Source organism: Bos indicus x Bos taurus, chromosome 7, assembly GCF_003369695.1.
Source record: "Bos indicus x Bos taurus breed Angus x Brahman F1 hybrid chromosome 7, Bos_hybrid_MaternalHap_v2.0, whole genome shotgun sequence".
In the NCBI taxonomy this organism is placed as follows: Eukaryota; Metazoa; Chordata; class Mammalia; order Artiodactyla; family Bovidae; genus Bos; species Bos indicus x Bos taurus.
Genome location: NC_040082.1, coordinates 55,708,100 through 55,735,940, shown reverse-complemented (window position 1 = coordinate 55,735,940; position 27,841 = coordinate 55,708,100). Strand labels below are relative to the sequence as shown.

At 39.1% G+C, this 27,841-nt stretch overlaps 1 pseudogene; it reads left to right on the top strand.

Annotated features, from left to right (window-relative positions):
- The first annotated feature begins 7,105 nt into the window (after positions 1-7,105).
- LOC113896257 lies at positions 7,106-26,978 on the top strand (annotated as a pseudogene).
- The last annotated feature ends 863 nt before the right edge of the window (positions 26,979-27,841 follow it).

Here is a 27,841-nt window from a genome sequence, read left to right as displayed (position 1 = left end):
ATCCTTTAAGTATTTTTGTTGGTATTTGTCCATAAATCACATCCCCGTTTTGTAACAACCATATAATTTCATTTCTCATTCCTCTATCAGAAAATAGAGGTTACAGAATATTAAAAACACTTTCCTGAGATCAGATAGGTAGTAAGTGGTAGAGCCAGATTTGACTCATGTCTAAATGATTTCAGAGACCAAGCTTTGAATCTCTGCTTCATATTCCTTCTCCAAAAATGTGCAGTGAGCTGGATATATGCTTGCAAGTCTGTTAGAATTCTCCAGTTTCTGTCATCCAGTTACCAAATAAACAGAAGAATAATACTGAGCTATTTTCACCATCAAGACATAGTGAGTTCTCAATGTTCTTCCCTGCTCCAAGTACCAGCCATATATGTGCCATAAAGATGAACATGAATAAGGAACCACTATGCTTACTGTTAGGGAAATAAGATGTAGGAGTTGCTAGGTATGAAAGCAGAGATGCCACAAGTCCTTGAACTCAGAAAAGATGGAGGTAGAGTGAGATGGGGATTATCCCCCTGCAGAATGAAGAACATATGCAGAGGCAGGAAGAATATGTAGTGAAGTCAAAGAAAACAAATGGTCCCTTAGTTACAGGTTACCATCAAAGAAGCAGAAATCAGAGTAGCGTGATTAAGTCCTTCCTCAAGTGAGGGCCTTATTGTCAATAACAAAAGTAGAAGAACAATGGCATACAGTGCTGAGAGTTAGATTGGGGCCATATACCACATGGCCTTGGATATCAGGCTGAGGAGCATGGACTTTATCAGGCAAATGATGGGCATTGCTAAGGGACAAAACATCTGAGTGACATGATCAATGCTACCCTATAATAATAAAGCATAAGATGGATTTAGTCTCAGTAAGAGCAGATGATCAGGAAAACCAACCAGGAGGCTGCTGCAGGGGTCATAAACTGCTGGGATAAATTTTTGCATAGTAGGTAGCTGGAAAATATTTGTTAAGAGGATGAAGCACCTTTAGACATATGTTTTTATGCCTAAAAACATAAATGTTCCAGATTGAATATGTTCTGAGAAGATTATATGATATTCTACAAACTAGATTATAATGCTATTTAATTAGAAAACTATAGAATTATAACTTATTTTCTCCATGCCAGAGATATAGTGGAATACTGTCCCATTTCATCTACTTCAGAATCATGTTGAACACATCACTGGTCCTTTGGGCTGTCACTGTGAAATCTTACTTTACAGGGCTTGTTGCTTCCTCTAAGCTTTAATACTCTTGTTGTAAATTAGTGTCAAATATCTCCATGCTGTTTACACTAATTGGAGTTTGCTTCCAACACGAATCAATATTCACAATGTCTCTTGTACTGGTTGAATGACAAGTTGAAATTAACATTGTTGCTGGGCATACTTTTTTACCTACAACATGCTGAACTTTCCTTTATGGAAGATGTGGTAGAAAATTCAGAGGTCAGGAAGGCTTTTGACCTGAAATTTAATCTATCGTCTAGTTCTCTTTATGTTAAGCTACTGCAGAACATTAAATATACTTTCCTGGAAAAAAAAAAAAAAAAGAAAGAGAAGGAAGGAATAAAGGGGAAAAAATTAAATTTGTCTGAAAAGGAAAAGAACATGAACAAGGACTGGTGCTTTTACAACTCTCAGATTTATTATTTTGCCATTATTGGCTTTGTATAGGCTAATTGCAAACAGCTATCTTCCTGCCTATAATACAAGGATGGTGCATTTGTAACATAGCAACCTACTGTTAGAAACAGACAGGCCTCTCACTATAGGGAGAGACCAAATATGCCCTTATTGAAGATCATTTTTTCAGTTACTCTTATGAGAATGACTGCAAATATTGACTGCTTTGGAAATAGAATTCTGGACATTTTAGTTCATGGTAAATAAACTGTTTCAAGTTTAAGAATTTTGAGTGAGTGTAGAAGGAGAAAATAATATGTACAATATTTATTGAGAGACCACATATTAAAAGAAAACTGAAATTTTTCCTGTCTTAAAAAGAATTTATTCCTAAGCAGAATATTTATTTTGCATTAAGGCTTACATTCATAATTATGTTTACTTTATTGACAAATGAGATCAAACCGCTGGATATGCATGTATTGTCCCCAAATGTGCTCAATTTAGGGCAATAATATACTGAATATTCAGTTTTCATATAAAACAGAATTAATTCCATAGAGCAGTTAGGATAAATTTACATTTCAAGGCTTTTCTTTGTCTCTTAGGAACATGAAAATGCATTGTAATACAGTCCTTCTGAATCTAAACCTTTTGAAACATGTCTATAAAGATAATTATTAATACAGACTTATTTGAGTGGCCTAAGCCAAAAGCATGGGAATCATCTTTCACTCCTTAGCAGTAACATGCTCTTGATCACTAAGATCTTTCTATTTGATTTCAGTGGCAGACAATACAGATTGCTTACCCAACAGGTGTTTCTGGCCTTCCTTATTTCTAGCTGAGAAAATTCCATCTTTGTTCAAGTACTGATCAGCCATGAGCATCAGGAGAGATGGGGTGAATTCTGATTGGTCTAAACCAACAATAGTCTCCCCATTCCCCTTGCAAGTGATTGGCTCAGGAATGGGTGTGCGATGCAATTATGGCTGATCAAATGAGGAGCCATCTGTTATTAATATGCATAACTGAATCACTTTGCTCTACACATGAACCTAACACAACATTGTAAGTCAACTATACTTCAATTAAACAAAAGAAATATGCGGAATTGAAAAGAAATATTCTAGAGCTTTCCTTAGAAATGAGTCCAGCAGTTCTGAAAGGCTTTCCAGGAAAGACGTACAAGAAAGAATTAACCCTCCTTAGGGAAAGTTGGGCCATTAACCTTACCGTCAGGACTTCTCCAATACTCTCAGGCTTCTAATGGACCTTCTACTAGAACCTATCCCCATTCTGAGACAGGGCTTAAAGTTCTAGTTACTATATAATAAACACAGAGTCCTCCTCAGAAACATTAGTGACTAGGACCATAAAGAAAGCCTAAGAATGGATGCTTTTGAAGTGTGGTGTTGGAGAAGACTCTTGAGAGTCCCTTGGACAGTAAGGAGGTCAAACCAGTCAATCATAAAGGAAACCAGTCCTGAATATTCATTGAAAGGACTGATGCTGAAGCTGAAGCTCCAATACTTTGGCCACCTAATGAGAAGAACTGACTCACTGGAAAAGACCCTGATGCTGGGAAACTTTGAAGGCCGGAGGAGAAGGGGACAACAGAGGATGAGATGGTTGGATGGCATCATCGACTTGATGGACATGAGTTTGAGCAAGCTCTGGGAGTTGGTGATGGGCAGGGAAGCCTGGCGTGCTGTAGTCCAAGGGGTCACAAAGAGTCACACACTGCTGAGCAACTGAAGTGAACTGATTTATCAATTCTGAGGCAAGTTGCTGCCATATGATGGCACTGTATAGAGTGAATGCAGACTTGGTCCCTATCCCTAATGGGCTTTACTCTAGAATATACTTGTATCTTGGTAAAAGAGGAAGAAGCCTCATTTAGAAGTTGTCAACAGTTCTTACTCATCATACATGGAAACACTGTGGAACTCACTTTGCTTTGGGGAGGCCACCATATTGGGTTCTTAAGTCAACCCAGTGAAACTGAACAATTCTTTTAAAACAAATAAACAAACAAATTAATAAACAAAAAGACATCATTACTTACTTGAAGGCAGATGTTTCATACTGAGATATTGACCTGTTTGTTTACTGAGTTAAAATGGATCTACTGTAGAAATGTACATTTACACAGCTCAAGAAATGTGCAAATTTCTTATAAGTATAGATTGTGAATAGTCTGTTTCTGATATTTATTCTTGGGAAATGTGAGAGTTAAAAAGAGAACTAGAAAAAACCAAACATATAGTGAGCACTTTATGAGAAGGACATTTATAACTCTATGTTATAAATTAGAGGAAATTTAGAGGAAAAAAAATAGTTTCTAGCTGATGAGATTAATTATAGAATAAATCCCAGGCAAGTTGACATTTTGACAAGCTGAGGTCTTTGACAGAAAATCATGTGAGTAAAGACATGGCAATATGCAGATATGAATCAGTAGGTAATGTCATAAGAGGTCTGGTTTGGATTGAGTGTTAGAACCCTCAAGGTGAGGAATTTTCTTCTGGGATATATTTGGTCAATAATCATTCACCACACATATAAATCCTGCGCATTCTACAAGTCAGGGAGGGAGAAAATAGCTGAAGTGGTCATGAACTCAGGTTTTATTTAGTACCATCTGGCTCTTTTCTGAATCAGCATTGCACACAATTTCCTCAAGGTTTACAATTTCATAATATATCCATACTATTGTCACAAATTTCCTCCAAACTCCAGTTATTCACTGCCTCTCAATCTTAAAAATTCTCTTTATCCTCATTCTTCAAATATACATGAGCTCTGAACACATGGTGTTATGTCTCACTCACTGGAAATTTGAATACACTGAGCCTGAGCAGGTCCCAACAAGAGCAGGTAAAAGTCAAGAATCTTTTTATATGGTTCTTGAGTAATAGGATCTTTCATAAAAAGAAACCACTCTACTCCACTCCTCTATACTAGCCATTTTCCACCTGTTGAAAATGTCAATGTTCCCCCCTTGAAGTGGGTTTTTGCTGTTTTCAGGCCACTTAGAAGTCCTTCCCTCTTCTTAACAATGCTTCAGTTTCCATTGGATATTTAATTCTCCATTGAGTATTATGATGAAACTAAACCCACAACAAAAGAAACTTGCCACCAACAAAAGAAGCCCCAAGAGGTCCCTGGAAGCCCTTTCTCATGAATTCTTCCTCTCATTACTCTGATTCAGCCAGGAGACAGACAGGCGACCAGAGCCCAGACAATCAGTGGTGACTCCCTGGCCAGACTGCTATTCCCTCTTAGAAGACCGTTCCTGTACTTCCTGCTTCCTTCCCATTTCCAAGTGTAGGTCTCCAACCTTCCATCAACAGTTGTTTTTTCCCAGTTTCTCAAGCATATTTAAGGCCTTTGAACTTGCTCTTCCCTTTATCTGAAATTCTTGTCCCCCAAATCTTTGGGAGTGCATTGTTTAACTAGAAAGTGTTATCATTTTCCCAGGCAATTATCTACAGTTAGTCTGAGTTGTGTTATTAGAAGCACCAGAAAAAATTCAAAAGTGATAATGTAGTGCCATTCAAATTATTAATTATAATATTGCATTTTCTAAAAACAAGGAACATTGTATATCTGATTCTCTAGATGTTATTTTCCTGATTCAAACAATAATTTCCTACTCTTTACATAAATGTAATGTGTTCAAGGTCTAAATTATTTTTCCTGTCATATTTCATTCTTTTTTAACCTAATCAAGGTTTCATCTAACTGAACAACATACATATCTTCTAGACTTCCCTTTCCCTGTATTTCAGCTTAGCTGTTTGCTTCATTTCAAATACTTTCATCTTACTTTTCCTTACCCCCTTTTTCTACATACATATATTTATGGATTAAAAACCATTTTTCCCACAAACTCTCTATGACCAGTCACTCAGAAACATTTTCTCTCTGAATTCCCAATATACTTTATGTGCATTATTGCTATAGGACTTAGTACAAGGCAGGAAATCATATTTGATGAATGTTTTATGTCCCCTACTAGACTATAAGTTTCTCACTAAGGGAGCAGAGGAAAGGTATTTGTTGTTACACCACTGGTATTTGAAATGCCCGATACTCAAATATTTATTGAGTATTTCTTCTATGCAACGCATATTCTAAAATTTCAATTATAAAACTGATTCAAGTAATACTAGCTATTGTTACAACCCATTTGTAAAATGAGGAGGGTCTGGGGTACACAATATCTAACATCTTTGGTTTTCTTAAAAAACAAAACTCATAGTTCAGCCATAGAAAAATACACATACAACAAACTAAACAAGAAAACTGTTGAGAGAAAATAAATACTAAGAATGGAGGACTCTCATATAAGATAATTAATTCTCTAGAGGAGGAAAAGGTATAGGTTTCACACGGGAATCACCATAGTTTGCATATAATAAATTCAGTATGAATTTGTGGTGGAGAAAGATAAGCATGGATACATTTAACAAACTGTACTATGCTGAGTTATGTATTGGAGGAAAGAACAGTGCCTTGGATGATGCATAGTCAAAAAATACCTCTCCCAAAGTTTATTTTTTGATTTTGAAGTACACTCCATGATTTATCCACCTCATTGTTTCTGGCATAGACTTCTCTGAAATCAAGTCTAATAACTGAGGATGGACCAAAGGAAGAAAGCAATTCTGGAGCTATCATGTACTATGAAAGTTTCATTTCGTGAACTTGGCTACATTTAACAATATGGAGAAAAAAAGAGAATAGGAAAAAGGCTATCAGTAACTCTAAGAGCATTGATACTAGAAAGTGAAGGGGCCATTCCTTCGACTCCATTCTCCATGAAGACCTCTACTTGCCTTGTGCTTGCAGGCAACCAGTGTTGAAGAAACATACACACTTTTGAGAACTCAGCTATCTACCACAAAGCCAGTGGATCTGAGGCAGTAGCCTTTTAATCTGAAATGACAAATTCATTCTTTTTTTCCCTAATCAGAGATGGATCTACTCCTACCAGGTAAGGCTACCATGTTTATTTCCAATTGATCAATAGTGACACCTGCTGGCTTAGGATGAGAGTCACCTGTTTGTCTGAAATGACACTAAAACTAAATTATCTGTGAGAAATTGTGGCTATAGCCATCAATCCAAAACACCAAAATAAAAAGGCTTTAAGACCAAGCTAATTATTATGTGGAAATTCTCAAGATGATGACAAAAATGAATCAACGGGTTGTAAATTTGGTGGTCATGCAGAAATATGGCCTCAAACTTGTAAAACCCTTGAAGATATAGTAAAGATGTCTTATTTTACCTGACCTTCCTCACCTCACTTCTAGATTAGGACAGAACCTTCCAATCCTGGTCCCTGCTTTTAGCCTCATTTTATTCCAACTCATCCTACCAAAGCACCCAGGGTAATATGGTATGTCACACTCTTGTTCCAAAGCTTGTGATTTACAAGGGCAAAAGCAGGCACATACATGGTACACAGCCTTGCAGTAACACCTGCTCAGATCCAGGGGCAAGACCGAAACCTGCGACCAGGTATGCTCTGACAGGCAGAGACACAGGTGCCAAGGGTCTGGGCTGACGCATTTCACAGCATGATGCCCGTATGGTGGCTTGGCAGGTCTGTGGAGCAGGACTCTCTCTCAGATCCTCCAGCCCCTTGCTCCTGTCCTGTTCTCAGCTTTAGTCATGTCTTCAAGTGCCTCCTGCCTACCGATCTCCCAAGCTGTGTAGATGCCCTTCAGTCCCACAGTTCTGCGTCCAAGGTCTGGTATTCCTGAGGAGAAGACCATGCTATGAAACTACTCATTGCAACTCCTCTCAGTTTCCATTCAATTTAGTGCCTGCTTTTAGTTAGTCATCCCAGGGGAAAAAAGACAATATCAAAGTTAAGCTAAGTAAATTTGCACTTTAATGAGAAAACCTAGTCATATATAGTCATAATATAGTCAACCCAAAGTAATATATCTTTAATGACCTAATGAGCATCATGCCAAGGAGCAAGAAAGAGATACTTAAGGTGGTGGGGGACAACTTTCCAGATGCACTTGAAATGAATACATATAAATAAAAGCAATAATAAGTCAATCTGAATTATTAGGTATTCACATGTATGAGACATAGTGATATATGTTTGACTTCTCTTACCATATAGGACCATCACAAAAATCTTAATAAGTAGGTTCATGATACCTAGCTTATAGATGCCTATACAAATGTTCAGAACATTTAAGGAATTTGTCTAAGATGACACAGCAAATACACGGTAAATCTGGGATTCCAGTCAAAGTCTTCCTGATTCAGAATTTATCCACTTAACTGATTATGCTCTGTTGCATGTTTCTTCTAAGCCTGGCCCAGAACATCAATGACACCTGACTGTTTAAGAGAACAAGGCGTAGGCTCCACAGGTAATAGTCCAAAGGAACAATTTTAGAAAAGAATCATGTAAACTGCGAAGCAGTGTATACCTGTTAATTATTATCATCATGGGAAGAATAAGGCATGAAGTTTTAGCTTTTGTGTAATTCTGTAAGAATTGATGCTTTTGAACTGTGGTGTTGGAGAAGACTCTTGAGAGTCCCTTGGATTGCAAGGAGATCCAACCAGCCCATTTTAAAGGAGATCAGTCCTGGGTGTTCATTGGCGGGACTGATGTTAAAGCTGAAACTCTGATAGTTTGGCCACCTCATGCAAAGAGTTGACTCATTGGAAAAGACTCTGATGCTGGGAGGGATTGGGGGCAGGAGGAGAAGGGGATGACAGAGGATGAGATGGCTGGATGGTATCACTGACTCGATGGACGTGAGTCTGAGCGAACTCTGGGAGTTGGTGATGGACAGGGAGGCCTGGCGTGCTGCGATTCATGGGGTCGGAAAGAGTCGGACATGACTGAGTGACTGAACTGAACTGAACCGATAGGACACGTGGAATGAAAGGGAGATTCAGGATGACAGGGACCTGAGAAAAGAGCATCTCAGCAAACACAATGAGTTCATCTTTTTGTGGAAGAATGTCCACGTGGACACACAGTAATGTGCTGGGTTTAATTAACTCACTTAGCTACCCCTGTCCTAACTGTTTTATTTGCAATCAATCAACCTCAGCATTTGGTGTCATCAGTACTGCATTAGATCCTGCATATGTCTAACACCATAGTCCTTTCATAAAACAAAAAGCAAAAAATGAATAGGTAATATATCTACTTGCTTCAAATAGATAGCTTAACTGACTCAATGAACATGAATTTGGGCAAACTCCAGGAGACAGTGAAAGACAGGGAAGCCTGGCAATGCTGCAGTCCATGGAGTCACAAAGTGTCAGACAACTTAGCGACTGAACAACAACTGAGAACCTTATGCCTATAGCATCCTCATTCTCTCAGTTCCCCTTACCTCTCCAGATAACTCATTAACAGTTTTCTGTATATCCTTCCAGGGCCTCTTTACACAAGGATAAGAAAATATAAATACATATTCTTATTTTTCCAACTTATCTAGGAAACAGAAAAATTTTTAAAGACTAGTGTTATAAATGATAATATAAAAATGATAGGGTTTCAGAGAATGCAGAGATCACAGATGAGATAAGCATTGGTAAATCTCTTAGGAGTTGACAGGGAGGCAGGACATTATTCCTTGAAGGAAGAGGTAGCTAAGCTATTACATAGCATCTTAATTCACATGCAGGTGAATTTCTCGCTAACCTTGATGATACTTTAAAATTTACTCAGCTTCCTCCAGTCTCCATTTAGATTCAAGTCAAGAAGCAACCACTGTTAATTGCAGCATTTTCCCTGTAGAAACTAATTATAGCCCGATGCTATCAAAACAAGGCAAATTGTTAATGATACTTTACCTGACAAAAAAGAAATAAAACTATTTTGCCACGAAGGAGAATGTTGGGAGTGTGTCACAAAAGGCATTTTAATCATAATTATAAAAATGAAGAGGGCTGCTGGAGAGAATCCATAGGGGCCCATCATGCTCAACTGGTTCTCCCCAAGAAGAGAGGCTGGAGGGGGAGAGGGGGAGGAGGAGGGAGCATCTTCCCTTGGCCTGGGCTCCAACTTTCCAGATAAGACGCTGATACAGACAACAGTTTCTGTAGTATGTAGGCTGCTCAGGACTCCTGACTGTTTCCACAGATGTACAAGCAGCCATTCTGTAAGCTGTTTGAAAGCCTCTGTTCATTCATTTAACAAACGCTGAGTATCCTTGACCTGTCAGGCCCTTCTCTAGGTGCTGAGATCATGGAAAGAAAGAAAGTGAAGTAGCTCAGTTGTGTCTGATTCTTTGCAACCCCATGGATTGTAGCCTACCAGGTTTCTCTGTCCATGGGATTTTCCAGGCAAGAGTACTGGAGTGGGTTGCCATTTCCTTCCCCAGGGCATCTTCCCAACACAGGGATCGAACCTGGGCCTCCCGCATTGTAGGCAGATGTTTTTACCATCTGAGCCACCAGGGAAGTCATAGCAAGTGATTAAACAGAATTAAGAAAAGCAAAGCAAAGCAGAACAAGCAAAATAAAACAACAAAACCTCTGTCCTGTGTGGTTTATATTCTATTATATATAATATTATATAATAAGATAAATAAGCAAAAATATATCTATATATGTCAGATGGCAGTAAGGTTACACAGAAAAACAGAAAGTCAAGGAGTTATGTAAGGAGTGTAGGGGTATGACTTAAAATAGGGTGCTTGGAATGGGACTCACAGAGAAGGTAGCATTTGAGCAAAGACCTAAAGGCAGTAAGAGATAAAACCTTACAAGTTTCTTTAAAAGTCAGAAAATATAGCAGAGGCAAAGTTGACATTCATCCAGGAAGGTTAGTAATGCCAAACAGGTTGTTAAAATACTGAAGTATGTCTGCACTAGATGGTACAGCCACCTGTACAGGCAGTAGATAACTAAAGGTGTATTCTTCACACAACAAAAGTCCTCCAGGACCTTCTCCTTCTGTTTCCAAATGTCCCTTTCCTTCCTCTTATAAAGACATCAGTCATGAGGTTTAGGACCCACCCAATCCAGAATGACCTCATCTTAACTTGATGACCTCTGCAAAGATCCTATCCAAGTAATGTCACATCACAGGTACTGGGAGTTAGGACTTAAATGTATCCTTGGGGGAGACATAACTCAGTCTACTCTAGTAGCTTTGACCAGGGTAGCAGCAGTGGATATGGAAAAATGCATTTTGACTCAGTATATTTTGGACAAAGAGCTAGTAAGTTTCTCTGAAAGGCTGGATGTGAGAAGAAGAGGTATCAGATTTGATTCCAAAGTTTTTTGTTCTGGGAACCCAGAAGATGGAGTTGCTATCAACTAGGATGAAGAAGAGAGAAAGGGGACAAATTTGGGGCAGGAATCAGGAGTTCAGTTTTGAATATGTTGAGACATCTATTAGGTATAAGAGTAGAGGATGAATAGGCAGTTAGATTCCACCTTCTAATTTTTATATATTCTTTATAACTTCCCCCAGTGTGAGGTATGGCAGATGTCTTAACAAATGATGTGTGTAAAAATGAACGAATCAAGGACTACAAGCAGAAAAAAACATAGTTAAAACAAGTATGGCTTTTTTTAAACTTAGGATGAAAATGGTACTTCTTAAGAATAGAAACTAACATTTGTATACCCTTTCCCATTTGCAAATTTTCATTTCATTTTTCACATGCCTTATTTTAACCATCCCTTAATTTACTGATCCATAAATGCTATAACTATATCTATCCTTTTCTCCTTTACTTTTCACTTTTCTTCTTTTCTCAGCTATTTGTAAAGCCTTCTCAGACAACCATTTTGTCTTTTTGCATTTCTTTTTCTTAGGAGTGGTCTTCATCACTGCCTCCTGTACAATGTCATAAACCTCCGTTCATAGTTCTTCAGGCACTCTATCTATCAGATCTAATCCCTTGAATCTATTTGTCACCTCGACTGTATAATCATAAGGGAATTGATTTAGGTCATACCTGAATGATCTAGTGGTTTTCTCTACTTTCTTCTTCAATTTAATTCTGAATTTTGCAATAAGGAGTTTATGAGCTGAACCACAGTCAGCTCCCGGTTTTGTTTTGCTGACTATATAGAGCTTCTCCATCTTCGGCTGTAAAGAATCTAATCAATCTGATTTTGGTATTGACCATCTGGTGATGTCCATGTGTAGAGCTAACTTTGGTGTTGTTGGAAGAGGGTGTTTGCATGACCAGTGCATTCTGTGGGCAACACTCTGTTAGCCTTTGCCCTGCTTTATTTTGTACTCCAAGGCCAAACTTGCCTGTTACTCCATTATCTCTTGACTTCCTACTTTTGCATTCAAGTCCCCTATGATGAAAAGGACATCTTTTTTGGTGTCAGTTCTAGAAGGTCTTGTAAGTCTTCTAGAACCATTCAACTTGAACTTCTTTGGCATTAGTGGTTGGGACATAGACTTGGATTACTGTGATATTGAATGATTTGCCTTGGAAACGAACAGAGATCATGCTGTCATTTTCAAGACTGCACCCAAATACTGCAAATTGGATTCTTTTGTTGACTACAAGGGCTACTCCATTTCTTCTAAGAGATTTTGCCCACAGTAGTAGATAAAATGGTCATCTGAATTAAATTCACCCATTTCATGCAAAGATGGGCACAAAGAAGGACAGATGGTATGGACCTAACAGAAGCAGAAGGTATGAGGAAGAGGTGGCAAGAATACACAGAAGAACTGTACAAAAAAGATCTTAATGACCCAGATAACCACCATGGTGTGATCATGTACCTAGAGCCAAACACCCTGGAGTGTGAAGTCAAGTGGGCCTTAGGAAGCATCACGACAAACAAAGCTTGTGGAGGTGATGGAATTCCAGTTGAGCTATTTCAAATCCAAAAAGATGATGTTATGAAAGTGCTGCACCCAACATGCCAGTAAATTTGGAAAACTCAGCAGTGGACACAGGACTGGAAAAGGTCAGTTTTCATTCCAATCCCAAAGAAAGGCACTGCCACAGAGTGTTCAAATTACTGCACAATTGCACTCATCTCACACACTAGCAAAGTAATGCTCAAAATTCTCCAAGCCAGGCTTCAACAGTACATGAACCGTGAACTTCCAGATGTTCAAGCTGGATTTAGAAAAGGCAGAGGAACCAGAGATCAAATTGCCAACATCTTCTGGATCATTGAAAAAGCGAGAGAGTTCCAGAAAAACATCTATTTCTGCTTTATTGACTATTCCAAAGCCTGTAACTGTGCGGATCACAATAAACTGTGAAAAATTCTGAAAGAGATGGGAATACCAGACCACTTGACCTGCCTCCTGAGAAATCTGTATGCAGGCCAAGAAATAACAATTAGAACTTGGCATGTAACAACAGACTAGTTCCAAATACAGAAAGGAGTACATCAAAGCTGTATATTGTCACCATTTTATTTAACTTATATGCAGAGTACGCCATACGAAATGCCAGACTGGATGACAAGCTAGAATCAAGATTGCTAGGACGAATATCAACAACTTCATATATGCATATGACAGCACCCTTATGGCAGAAAGCGAAGAACTAAAGAGCCTCTTGATGAAAGTGAAAGAGGAGAGTGAAAAACCTGGCTTAAAACTCAACATTCAGAAAACTGAGATCATGGCATCTGGTCCCATCACTCCAGGCAAACAGTTGGATGAACAATGGAAACAATGAGAGACTTTATTTTGGGGGGCTCCAAAATCAGTGCAGATGGTCACTGAAGCCATGAAATTAAAGGACACTTGCTCCTTGGAAGAAAAGTTATGACCAACCTAGAGAGCATATTAAAAAGCAGAGACATTACTTTGCCAACAAAGGGCCATTTAGTCAAAATTGTTTTTCCAATAGTCGTGTATGGATGGCGTTGGACCATGAAGAAAGCTGAGCTCCAAAGAATTGATGCTTTTGAACTGTGGTGCTGGAGAAGACTCTTGAGAGTCCCTTGGCAGCAAGGAGATCCAACCAGTCCATCCTAAGGGAAATCAGTCCTGAATATTCATTGGAAGGACTGATGCTAAAGCTGAAGCTCCAATATTTTGGCCACCTGATGTGAAGAACTGACTCATTGGAAAAGACCCTGATGCTGGGAAAAATAGAAGGCAGAAGGAGAAGGGGATGCCAGAGGATGAAATGATTGGATGGCATCACCGATTCGATGGACATGAGTTTGAGCAAGCTCCAGGAGTTGGTGCTGGACAGGGAAGCCTCGAGTGCTGCAGTACATTGGGTCGCAAAGAGTCACACACGACAAGCAACTGAACTGAACTGAACTTATATCTATCCTACAGTGAGAAAACCAACAGCTAGAGAGGTTAAACCAATTTACCAAGCTCACCCAAAGAGGAAGAAGTAGAATGAGGCTTTAGTTCCAGACTTCTACCCCAAATTCCAAGCCCTTTTCACTATACAGAGTTCTCAGAGATATACATTCTGATCAGATTAGTGGTTCTATTTCTTCTGTTATTTAGAAATTTCTTATATCAGAGTCAACATAAGAAAAATAGTTTAGTTTGTAATAAGTGGTCTTCAAATCCCACTTTTTTTTAATGCTGCTGCTGCTGCTGCCGCCAAGTCACATCTCTTTTAATTTGAAATAGCTGATTAGCTTGAAGTAACTTTCCTAAATATAGACATTCCACATCTTTTCTGTAAAAATGCTAGATATACCCTGTTTTTGCTTTGACATTCAGCAAAGCAGTGCTGACTGGAGCACTTAACTACAAAGAAGAAATGCCCTCCTTCACTCTCAAGAAGAGGAACCTCTGGAAATCATGAAATTTGCATTTTTAGTTCTACCTGTCTCACTAACTCTTTGTGAAGCTTTGCATGAGCCATGATTTCTCTGGGTCGCAGATGTAGCAAAAGTAAAATGACAGGTTGAGATTTGATGGTCTTAAGACAGCACATCAGGGCTGTACATGGGCTCTGAAGTCAGACAGAAATGGAGCCAAATCTCAAGTCTACCACATACTAGCTACTAGCCAGGGCAGTCACCAACTTTAAGCCTTTATTTCCTTACCACTAAAACGGACAAAATGTCTACTTTTCAGTATGGTTGTATGGATTAAATGAGACAAGGTATAAAAAGCACTTAGCATGGTGCCTGACATATCATAAGAGCTCAATCCAGTTGGTTACTGCTATCAACATTAGAATATTATGCATCCTTGTACTTCAGAAAATGAGTGGCACCTATAACATAAAAGAAAATCAGATAATGCATCTGAAAGAGTGTGAAATAAAAACCATGATGTTTTATTTCTCTAATTTACTGATTCACTCATGATCTGTACTATTCCGGCTCTGTGCCTTGGTTTATTGATCTTTAAAATGGACAAGGTATCACTACGTGTTTCCTTTACAAATATTCAGGGTGATTAAAAACTATGTTATTCATATGCCATATTTTCCTGATAATATCATTCACGCCTTGCCTTTACATCATTAGCTAGAATTAGGCCTCTTAAAAAATCTTTCATCTTTTAATTAGAAAGAAGAAACCATGAAAAATCAGCTAAATGATAAATGGAGTAAATTGTGGCATCAGAAAAATAGGCAAAGCTGTTTCCAGCAACGAAACTTACAACTAAGAACTGCTCAAGAAAGCACAGGCTATTTCCAGTAACACATAAACATAGATGCCTTGGTGGTACCTTAGTTTATCCTGTAATGAACAATATTACTGCTAAAAAAAAGGTATTTTCTCAACTGAGTGAAAAGCAAGAAGAGATCATACAATATATTTGTTTAGGCTGACACCTGATTCCAGAGCTATAATTGTTTGCCTTATTGTGAGTTGAGGATCCAGAGCAAAGGTTTCCCAACAACTGGGAACTACAAGGGAATATGGATGCTCCTCTCCATTATTCAGTCAGATCAAGTATAATCCTTTGGCTCCTTCTGACAGAGTCTGCTACTCAGAATTAAGAGAACGTTTCATGCTCATCACATTGCCTTGGAGTTGGTCTTCAGTAAATGTTTGTTGGGTGAGCAAGTGGAAATAATTCAGTTCACTGGAGCCAGAGCCATGGTCTGTCCTTTATTAGAGCTACTCATGCCTGGGCTCTTTTCTATCCATATTGGAGAAGGCAGCAGGCAAGGCTTAGTCATTTGGGAATCCCAAATACCTTACATGTCGTAGGAGCATAGTAAATATTTTTGCGATTGTGTTAGCTCAAATTGCTTTTAAACCCCTTTAGGAGGGACCCTAAGGAGAGCCGATGCCCAATCTTTTCTTCTATTGCCAGAAGGACATCCATGAAGAGTCTCTATGCACCCTTGTTATTGTTCACCCAGAGATTTCCAGAGCACTACTCTCTTCAAGGCAGGGCAACAGGTATACTAATGACCCAGGCAAGGTTGCTGCCCTCCAGAAATTCACTACTCGGTGGGAAAAAAGATGGAACACATACAAAGATAAATAGGAGATAGAGCAAACTGTGATCATGTGCCAGCAAAGAGGTAAAACTAACAGCGAGAGGAGACTGCCACATCAAGGTGAGTTGTCACTTAAAAAAGTATTTGCATTGAACATTTTAAAGATAAGCAGGTACAACTTTCACTTGTAAAAAGGATATAGCGAGCGGTCCCTGATGCAACTAGTCCTGACTCTCTAATCTGGTACTTAAGAAGAGAGAAAAAGATGAAAATTAGGCACACTGAAGATTAATATTGGAAAGAGGCCCATGACTGGAATCTAGAATGACTTTGCACTACACCTAAGGTCAGTGGAAATGGCTTAGGAAACTCAATCAGGAAGAAGAACTGTATCTGTATTTTACCTTTTGAAACAGCCTTTTCAAGCACAGAAAGACGGCAGAAAGAACTATCCTTCTACCACTGCCAGCTTCCTGGTCCAAAGAACCTCTGGAATCTCTACCTAATGGAAAACTGATCAGACTTGAATGCATGGCCATAACTTTTGAAGATCCTCTTTGCTCCCACTTTTCTATACCCATCTAGGAACAACTTAAATAACTCACTAGAAAGGAGTGGTTTGGACTTTTTCTTTTTACATCACATCCCAAAATATGATTCCTATAAAGATAGAAAAACCTAAGAAGAATGCATGCTAGGATTATGGTTTTCCAAATACTGGATTAGTTCGAAGTGTCAAAGAACCAGACAGTGTATGTGGGGGAAAATCTTAGCCCCATACGACTGAGCCACATTAGATGCATTGCTATTTGACATTGAGAACTGAGCTGCAAGTTAGAAACAACAACCACAAGAATTTAGAAAAGAATTTGATTCACACCCAAAGCGGGGATGATAGGATCAGGGGAGATCCATACAGTCTGTGGACAAATGCCAGCTTCCAAAAGATCTCCCCTTGTTTGAAGATGAATAAAAAGGACCCCAAACACACCCAAGGGTCTTATGAAAACACACTGCAAAACAATGGAAAGAAAAAAAAAATCATTCTGAAGCGTTGGAAGAACAGACCTCTAAAAATGATCTGTACAGAACTCAGAAGAAAATTTTACAATATCATGTAATGTCATTAGTGTGCTGCTACAAGATATGATTGAAATGAAACAGGAGAAGAAAGTTATTATGAGAATAAGCTGAGATGTAAACAGAGTATAGTGTAATGAGAGTGAGCCAAGAAAAAAAGGGAGCTGGATAATATTATTACAAATTGCAAGGAGACTGTAAACTTGTAATAAAACCATCTAAATCCACCTCAGAAGTAGTAAAATAAGGCCTGTCAGTACAGAACATTAAATCCGTAACTTGGAAATGCTTTCTGAGGATATAGGAGAAAATACTAAAATATGAAGAGATGAAAGAAGGTGGTAAGTAAGCAGAAGGAAGAAAGAACAGAGAGATACCTAAGAATTGAGGAATCTCAAGAAGCAAAATAGAGCAATTGGAACAAATGCATTAGAATAAGAAATGATTGGGAGCAAAGAAAAATTTCAAAGATGAGTCAAGAATGAATTAAAATAATATAAAATAATGGATAGTAATAAAGATTCCTTGAACATCTATCTAAAGATTTTGTTCATGTTAATTTCATTAACTCACAACTTCATATTAATAAAATTATGTCCATCCAATCGATGATGCCATCCAACCAACTCATCCTCTGTCATCCCCTTCTTCTCCTGCCTTCAATCTCTCCCAGTGTCAGTTCTTTCCCAATGAGTCAGTTCTTCACATCAAGTGGCCAAAGTATTTGAGCCTCAGGTTCAGCATTAGTCCTTCTAATGAAATTCAGGATTGATTTCCTTTAGGATTCACTGGTTTGATCTCCTTGCTGTCCAAGGGACTCTCAAGAGTCTTCTCCAACACTACACTTCAAAAGCACCAATTCTTTGGTGCTCAGCTGTCTTTATGGCCCAACTCTCACATCCATATATGACTACTGGAAAAACCATAGCTTTGACTAGACGGACTTTTGTTAGCAAAGTAATGCCTCTGCTTTTTAATATGGTGTCTAGGTTGGTCATCACTTTTCTTCCAAGGAGCAAGCATCTTTCAATTTCGTGTCTTCAGTCACCATCTGCAGTGATTTTGGAGCCCAAGAAAATAAAGTCCGTCATTGTTTCCATTATTTCCCCATCTATTTGCCATGATGTGATGGGATTGGATGCCATGATCCTCATTTCTTGAATGCTGAGTTTTAAGCCAGTTTTTTCACTCTCCTCTTTCACTTTCACCAAGAGGCTCTATTGAGACTTTTTTCCCCTTCAGTGTAGTCTCTGTGCCTAAGAGTTACCTAACAGTCTTAAATAAATAAACTGCTTTTATGTTTATTTATTTTTTTTTTCTCTGCTTTTTATTTTTATTTATTTTTTTTTAATTTTTTTTTATTCTTCCAATTTTATTTTATTTTTAAACTTTACATAATTGTATTAGTTTTGCCAAATATGCTTTTATGTTTAAACTAGTTAGGATGGCTTCTGCTTTGCCCCCAACAAGCCACCTAGATTTGAGTTCTGCTCTAGTTATCAAAAGAAGTCATATACTCTCTCTAAGCTTAAGTTTCTGCATATCATATCTTACTTGATTAACACAATAACCTTATGAGATTGAGTCTGTCTTCCTCAAAGACCCCAATCATACTTCACTAAGGTAATACAAATGCTTTCCTCATTCTCAGTTGAAAGTCATACTCACTAGACTATGTCTACCCCCAACTCTTCTATTTGCAAAGATATACTAATCTGGGCCAAGAGATGCAGTGAATTGGAATCCTAGAACTGGGTAGTGGGGAGCAAGGGAGGGTTTTAAAGAATTTCTAGCTCAACCACTCATCTGATATATGGAAAGTCAACACTGGGAATGCTTATGTTGATATATTTGCAATCCGTCTAAAGCTGAACTTATCCCGAGCCTGCTTTTTGCCACAAGTGTGCAGCAAAGCATGACATTAACCAGTTGTTTTGTCTACATGTCACCTAATTTGAGCACCCTTTATAAACTGACTGTAGTGATTAGTTGTTCATTTACTGGAGAAGTTCATCCCAAACGCCCATTCCAGAAAGTGGCAGACATAACAATCTTATGAGGCATTTTCCTGAGAAAAGCTGGTCTGGAGCTTCACTTCTGCCAATCACTATCACCTTCACTGACAAGGTGATATCTAGCAGCTCAAACAGAAATGGTAAAAAGAGCCAAGCCTGGCAATAATACAAACTGTATAACTCAAACTGTTCCAAATTGAACCTTAGGCAGTTTCTCCAAATGAATTATTGACTAACTTGCCCAAGGTCTAGAAAGCTTCTCCATAAATTTTCCTTTGTATATTTATAATTACAGACTTCTCTCTGAATTGTTGTCCTTTGCCCTGGGTAGCATTTCACAGTAAATGTAACACAGAGGTCACATCCCTTTGCTTCCCTAAGGTATTTTTACTGTGGGCTCTAATTTTCTGGCTCCCATTCAGTGACCACATTTGCTTTCCGAGCAACAAGTTATCTTCCCATTTTATGAATGTAGGCTGACATAGATGTCACCTGGCAACATGAGAAGATGCTGAAGGCAAAGAAAGGCCGTGTAGATGAAGACCACAAACTGAGCTCAGGCTCTGAAACCCTCCAGTGACCAGCTTTCAGGAGCTAGGAATGGCCATTACATCTATTCTTAGGATCAATATCTCAGAGGATGTCTACACCATTGCTTTGAGGTAGACATTCTGGGAATGAGATTTAAGAGTGGACTCTTACTACCCAGTGAACTATTTGGTTTCATCTGGAGATGGGTTCTGCCATCCCCAGAGTGTCCACACACATACACACATAAGACTAAACAGTGTCAGTCTGCTGGTCTGCATGTAAACAAATCCATCCTCAATGACTCCTTCCCCTCCCTCCTGCATTCTGGGTTGGCCCTCAATTCTAAGTAACGCTCTTACATTGCCCAGTTCCTTTTCCAATGATTAAACTGAAACTTCCTCTCAGTATTGAAAAATCATTCACACTAAGACTTGATGACCCCTACCATTTCTGTTATCTCTGAACTTTTCATGACTCTTTCTCATGCATCAGTAATGGGTCCTGACTCACCTCTCCTCTGGGACCACTTCTGTCATCATGACTGTAGACCTTAGCCTCCACATGATGGCCCATCTGCCATCTTGGCCTCTCAGTCCTTTAGCTCAAATGACTGTTTAACCACTTTAACCTCAGCCATTCACGTGGTCACTTCCTATACATATTTTTATCATCAGAAACTGTGCAACTTGTAAAATCTCCAGTTCATACTTTGAACTTGCTGTTCACCCTTTACAGTAATTTCTTGCTATTATTTTCCCTTCAACAGTTCTTTAACCCCACTGACTGCTCTATCACATTACTATCATTTTTATAAATTGTCTCTGCTTCATGTCCTAACTTTCCTCTTATTATCCTGCCCAAATCCCATAATGCACCACTCAAATAACTGCTTTTAAAACACCTTATTTTCTTTGCCCCAGTCTCTTTCTATTACACTTGCCTGGCAAATAACGACCATAATTACACTCAAATATACCTTTACTGTACATAGTCTCCTATGCAGACAAATTTTACTGGAGAAAATTAGGCAAATGTACTAACTGGACTCACTTAAAATTTATGACCACAAATCTGACATGGGCATTCAATATTGTATAGCGATCTTATATACTTCTTCAGTAAATTAACTTTCCCACTCTTCAAAATGGCTATTTCATACTTTTCTTTTTTCTCAAATCTCCACCACAGTCTTCTCTCTCTACTCTCTGCTGATAACTTTGCCTCAGACTTCAAAGGGAAAAGGTGCAGTGAGATCAGAACAGTCTCATCTTCCCACTATCAATTCTGCCAACTTATCCACAGCATATGTTCTAAATCCCTGCTTGTGAAAATGAAAGCGGTATCCCTGTTCTTAACAAAGAAAACACTTATCCTTGTGTATTGGATCCCATCTTATCTCAACTTCTCAAGTACTCTGAGGCAAGTGTCTTCCAATGTGACACAGCTGGGGCCCACACTTGATCCATAAATCAAAATGCTAATTAAAGCTGAGTATCATTAAAATAATTATAACTAATGTATACCATTCTTTCATTTGCCACTCTTTTGCAGGACAAAACTTGCAGTTCTGGTTCTCCTTTTGCATACATTGTGTCATCTATAAATTTTAGTTTTGTTTCTTTTCAGTTCAGGGAGAATGGAAAGATGCTTAAAAATGATCTGAGGCCAACATCCTTGATTGTTATGAGTTCCCCAATTATTTATAGTTGTGTTGCTCACAACAATAGATCAATGTTTTTAGTAACTTACTAAAAAAGTCTTTTCAAAGCATTCAGCTAATGTTTCAAGCAATTTTTTTCAATGCTTTATTCATTTTATGTAGTATTTCATTACATTACAAAACTATAGTAATGAATACAATAGGCTGTACTGGTTGACTAGGGCTGCCATTCCAAACACCCAGACTGAGTGGCTTGAAAAACAGAAATTTATTTCTTACAGTTCTGAAGGCTAGAAATCCAAGATTAAGATATCATCAGGTTTGGTTTCCTTGGAGGTCACAGGACAGGATGAGACAATGGCCTTTGGCTTATAGATGGGCACCTTCTGGCTGTTGTCACATAAGGTATTTTCCCTCAGTATGCATGTTCCTGGTACCTCTCTTCCTCTTCTTAAAAGGATACCAGTCTTGTTGGCTTCCTAGGTGGCACAGTGGTAAAGAATCTGCTTGCCAGTGCCCGAGACACAAGAGACTTGGGTTCAGGAATGGGTACTGACCCCAGTATTCTTGCCTGGAGAATCCCATGGACACAGGAGCCTGGCGGGCTACAGTCCATAAAGTTGCAAAGAGTCAGACATGACTGAGCACAGCACGTACTAGATTAGTGCCCCACACTTAGGACCTCATTTAACTTTTCAGAACATCCTTAAAGGTGCTATCTCCAATTACAATCCATTGGAGGTTAGGACTCCAACATAGTGGACTGAAGTGGAGGGCAACATTCAGTCTATAAATTAGGCTTAGCTGTTTTGAAGATGAATTACAACTGCATCTTTGTAAACAATAGATCAAACTGGAAAACACAGTTATTCATGGGCTTCAGAGTGTGAAATACCAGTCATGGGGATCACTGCTTTACCTCCCTCTCCTGAAAAAAAATGGACAAAGACTGCTAATCCAATCTGAAGTAGAGGCTGATTAAGAGAATTTCAATCATACTAGTGTATCTGAAATGGCAACCCACTCCAGTATTCTTGCCTGGAGAATGCCAGGGACAGGGGAACCTGGTGGGCTGCCATCTATGGGGATGCACAGAGTTGGACACGACTGAAGCGACTTAGCAGCAGCAGCAGCAGTGTATCTACATTATCAGTTTTTTCCTCTCTACTAAGTGAGTTACATCTCTGTATAAATGTGGTTTAAAATAATATTTTAGAAAAGATTTTTAAAATGAACCCTTCCTTGGCCCCCTGTCCTTCTGTTGCTGCTCTATTTCTTTTCTCTCTCTTCCCCTCCAAATCCCTCTTAACCCATTTACTTTCTCTCAAGTCACAAAAGAACTGTACATATTTGGTGTCCATTTTTATTTCATCCTTTGCTATCCACTCTGATTGGGCATAATGGTCCTTTTCAAGGTCACTATAATTTTCATCTTGCCAAAGTCAATAGTTAATTTTTTTGTTCTATCTTGAATTCTCCTTGGATATTTACAGTCGATTGTTCCCCCTTTTGAAAAATGTTTTAATTTCTGGCTCTGTGACAGTCTCTCTCCTGTTTTCAATCCCCTACTATCATATTAGCCTGCCAATCTTGGAGTGTCCATGGCTCTGTCCTTGGCTCTCTCATCATCTTTTTTTTACATTCTATCCTCAATGTAATTCTCATCCCATCTTGACTTGAAAAACCATTCTGACATTCATAATTCTCCTACATCTCTTCTCTCACGACCACACTCATATATCTAACTGCCTATCTAACATCTCCACTTAGATGCCGAATGGCTTCTCAAATGGAAAGGGACCAAATTAGAATTTGTGCTTCCCACTCCCACCTTCAATACAGGAAAACTCTCTTCTTTGCAGCCATTCCAAGTTCAGTAATGGGGCCACCACATCACCAGTTACACAAATCAATAATGTAGGAGTCACTCAGATTTCCTTTTTGTTCCTAACATTCTACATCCTTTCATTAAAAAGTCCTATCAGTCCTTCCCCAGAACCTATCCCAAATCCCACCACTTCTTATCATTTCCATGCCACCTCTCTTGTTGCAGCTACCTCTCCCCTCGGTCGCTTCCACAGCTCTAAGTCATCTTCCTGTCTCCATTCTTGCCAGTATAATCACTACAGTCCATCGTCTACAAATAAGGCTTCTAAAATGTAAACCAGATCATTCCCCTCCCCTACAATAAAATTCTATAATGGTCTCCATTATTTTTGAATAGACTCTAAATTCCTCCACTGGACTACAAGGTGATCTGACCTCTACTGACTTTTTGATCTCACATTTCTTTATTCTCTTCATTATCCACTAGCTTTCAGTCAAACTGGCTTTCTGGCCACCCTTCAAACACACCAAATGAGTTCTCTTCTGAGAGCCTTTCCATATGTGGATTCTTCTTGAAGCATTCTTTTCTTAGATCCTTGCAGAGTGGCCTTCGATTTTCTTGTCTGATTGAATAAACGTAAATGACTGCTATGACTAACTGCATTGTGCAATTTTTTTAAAGGCCAGGCAAAGTCTTAACCTAAATGAATTTAATTTTATGAATGGAAATGAGGGTGTCATTATGTTTGATGAAGGAGAAAGGGAAGTATAGTAGCTTCCTAGGCTGGACCAGTCAGACCACATACACTTTCCTGGTTTTCTTGCTTCCTACCTTCTCTTTTCTGCTTGTGGAAATTCAGTCCTGGTAAGTTCATGACTTGGACCTCCCACGTCAACCCAGTTCACCATAATCTGGGAAAACTTTCTACTTGCTATCTCCCTGCCATTCCTCTGGACATCTCCTTGGGACATCCTTCCAGCCAGGCCTCAGAATCAGCTATATAATATGTGGGGCCCAATGAAAAATGAAAATATGAGGCTCCTTGTTCAAAATTATTAAGGACTTCAAGATGGTGACAGCAGAGCATTAAACCAAGAGTGAATCAATTCTAAATACAGGACTCTGGTGACTCATAGGTCACATACCTTTGAAGTTAGTTTCTTAGGCCCTTCTTTGACATCAGGCTCATTTTCTTTCTGATGCATCTTCTTTTTTTTTAATTTAAATTTATTTATTTTAATTAGAGGGTAATTACTTTACAATATTGTATCGGTTTTGCCATACATCAACATGAATCCGCCACGGGTGTACACGTGTTCCCAATCCTGAACCCCCCTCCCACCTCCCTCCTCATACCATCCCTCTGGGTCATCCCAGTGCACCAGCCCCAAGCTTCCTGTATCCTGCATCTGATGCATCTTCTAACACACCTTTAAATCTCTCCTCCATTCTGACTTCTCTCTCTTGATTCCTGTCCCCAATGCAACATTAATCCAATGTGTGAAAGGTGAAACGTTAGAGTGGAGAGAATCATGGGCAGAAGGAGCTGGAAGCTTGAAAAATCAGAGAATGGGGATGGAAACACAAAGCCTAGCAGGCAGGAAAATAAAAATGCTTGCTCACATTGGGCAGGTAACAATCACCCAGGGCTTTAAAATCCCTGGATTCCGATATTTTGATATCTCTACAATCCTCCCAATTAGTTTTGTTCATATAAGGGACTAGATCCATAGTAAGAATGGTATTTTGTTACAGTTAATTAGCTTTCCTTTATTGTTGTCATGAATTTTATCCTTTTTACATTGCCTAGAGGAGAAGGCAATGGCACCCCACTCCAGTACTCTTGTCTGGAAAATCCCATGGATGGAGGAGCCTGGTGGGGTGCAGTCCATGGGGTCGCTAAGAGTCGGACACGACTGAGTGACTTCACTTTCACTTTCATGCATTGGAGAAGGAAATGGCAACCCCTCCAGTATTCTTGCCTGGAGAATCCCAAGGATGGGGGAGCCTGGTGGGCTGCTGTCTATGGGATTGCACAGAGTCAGACACGACTGAAGCAACTTAGCAGCAGAAGCAGCAGAGGGAAAAATCTCTCTTGTCATTCCAGATGCATGAGTCTATTTGCCTTATTCTGTACACAAGCTGAACTGTACAAATTTCCACTGTTTCTTTGCTTGTTTCTTTTCACTGGGAGAAATTCATTTTGAAATTGAGTTCACACTTGAAGAATGAAGCCCAGGTCATTGCCAGCAGGCCTGGAATTCAGCTATTTTCAGTGCAACCAGGATTTGAGCAAAGCTTAGATAAAAAGTAAAATATTGGGGCAACCAGAAGGAACTATGTAGACTCAAGAGACTTTTGTGTTAGTGTTTTCCCTTCAGTGGCTACCTATATTTGATGGGTCAAACGTAATTTTCTCCTCTTTCCCTCTGGCATTTCTTCAAATAATGTGTGTCACCATTAACAGGCAGTCAGGTCACTAGAGGTACTTTCCATGCTTAAAAGCTTTCAGGGAATCTCATTTTCATATGAAAAAGAGGCTACTTCTTCTTTCTTTCTTTTTGGGACATCACAGCTGTCTCTCTCCTCTTCCCCCTAACTTCCCAGTGACTTAAAAAAAAAAAAAAAATTAGTCTGCCTCTGACCTATTTTGGTGACTTGGATCTCCATGGAGATGCCTGGATTCCTAATATAAAATATCTTCTGTCCAATTCCAATTACCCATTTACTTAAACAGTGAAAGCTGGCATGGAGATAATATTTTTGAGGAGCCAAAAAGCTAGAATACAAATAATCTGAGGTGACAGTGGTGCCACTGCCTCTTGGCAGTACCTCACATGCTCTTTAAGAAAACTTAGTTATAAAGTATGCCACTCTACTTTCAACAATGACCTGTGCCTCTCATCCCTTCTGTGGCATGAATCCTAAGCCTAACTTTAAACTGACACCAGTCACCTAAACTCTTTCTCCAGCCGGCCATGTTGGAGGGTTAGTTCACAGTCTATAGGTGCCTCCATGACAATTTGATGCATGAGTAAGTTTGGGTCCCCCTGGTCAATATGGGCTCCAACTGTCCCTAAGCAGAAAGCAAGAAAGAAATCTCTGAGCCAGAAATCAGCAAATAAGAGTAAGCCATTCACTGGGTAGCCAAGGGCGCGCAGAGGCCCTGTCACGGGCTACCAGACCATGCTGAATGGAATGTGCAGTCAGTTTGCCTCTGTGTTGTGAGGGACAACCCCACTGCCATCCATGGTCACCAACTCCCTGCCCCCCACCCCAGGTGTCTGTATGCACCAGGGTCATCGCAATCTGCAAGACAAGAACGAGAGGAAGGAGAAACCACCCCATACCTTTGACCCAGTGCTACTTGAGTTCCTAGTGTGCCTACTCTCCAAGAAGCCACTCAGATATGAAGCATCGACAAATGAATTGGTTAATGAAGAGTTAGGAATAGCTTATTCAATTATTGATGGGATTCCTAACATGATACCACAGGCAGCTAGGATGACACATCAAAATAAGAAGCAAGAAGAAATGGAGCATTAGATCATATTTAAAAACAACAACACGCAACTGAATATTTTAAATACCATCTACATTTTAAAAAGTCAGAGTGGCAGGTAATAAGTGGAGGAGAACATTTCTGTCTCTTCCTATGTTGACTGTTTTTATTCTGTTGGTAATCTTTGGCAGGACTGTTTTACTTGGCCTCTGTGAAAGAAAAGTTCCCATGGGGCTGCACTAGCGCTGTGCTTTTACAGTCTGCTCTTGCCGATTACCATACTTGTTTATGTGTTCTTCCACCTTTGGACTTGGATGGGTATTAAACTTTTCAGGCATAATTAATGCAATCAGAGCCAAGCTGGTATATCCTAATGACATGTTTGAATGTCTATCTCTGAAAGCTCAACTACATGGAAATATTGGAAACCCACTTAATTTGCAGGAAAGATACTTTGGCTAGCTTCTGTCAAAGGCTTAAGGACTATGGGAGGATTAAGCTGCAGAGGCTTCTTCATTGTACTTTGGTTTTGCCCATGTTTTTTGAAGGTTGTCATTTATACCTCAGGTAACAGAAGAAACATTCCAGCAAAGTGCCTTGGAAATTAACAGCCCCAGCCATCATCTGATGACTTCCCCCTTCATAATTAAAAGTTTCCAATTTTAAATTTTATGCTTATTTTAGATTCAAAGTCTTTGGTAAAGTCACATGTTAAGAATGATTGAAATAATTCCAAAGGAGCAATGTTGGTGTAGCTTAGAGAAATGCATTTGAACTAATGTGATATAAAATTATAATAAAATGAAAATTCCATGGACTTGCCAAAATTCAGTTTGTAAAATAACCTTCATTTATTTGGCATCAAATGCTTTCATTAATTATAATAAAATAAGACACTGATGCTTCAAAAAAAAAAAGTGCCTTCCTCAGCGATCAATGCAAAGAAATAGAGGAAAACAACAGAATGGGAAAGACTAGGGATCTCTTCAAGAAAATTAGAGATACCAAGGGAACATTTCATGCAAAGATGGGCTCGATAAAGGACAGAAATGGCATGGACCTAACAGAAGCAGAAGATATTAAGAAGAGGTGGCAAGAATACACAGAAGAACTGTACAAAAAAAATCTTCATGACCCAGATAATCACAATGGTGTGATCACTGACCTAGAGCCAGACATCCTGGAATGTGAAGTCAAATGGGCCTTA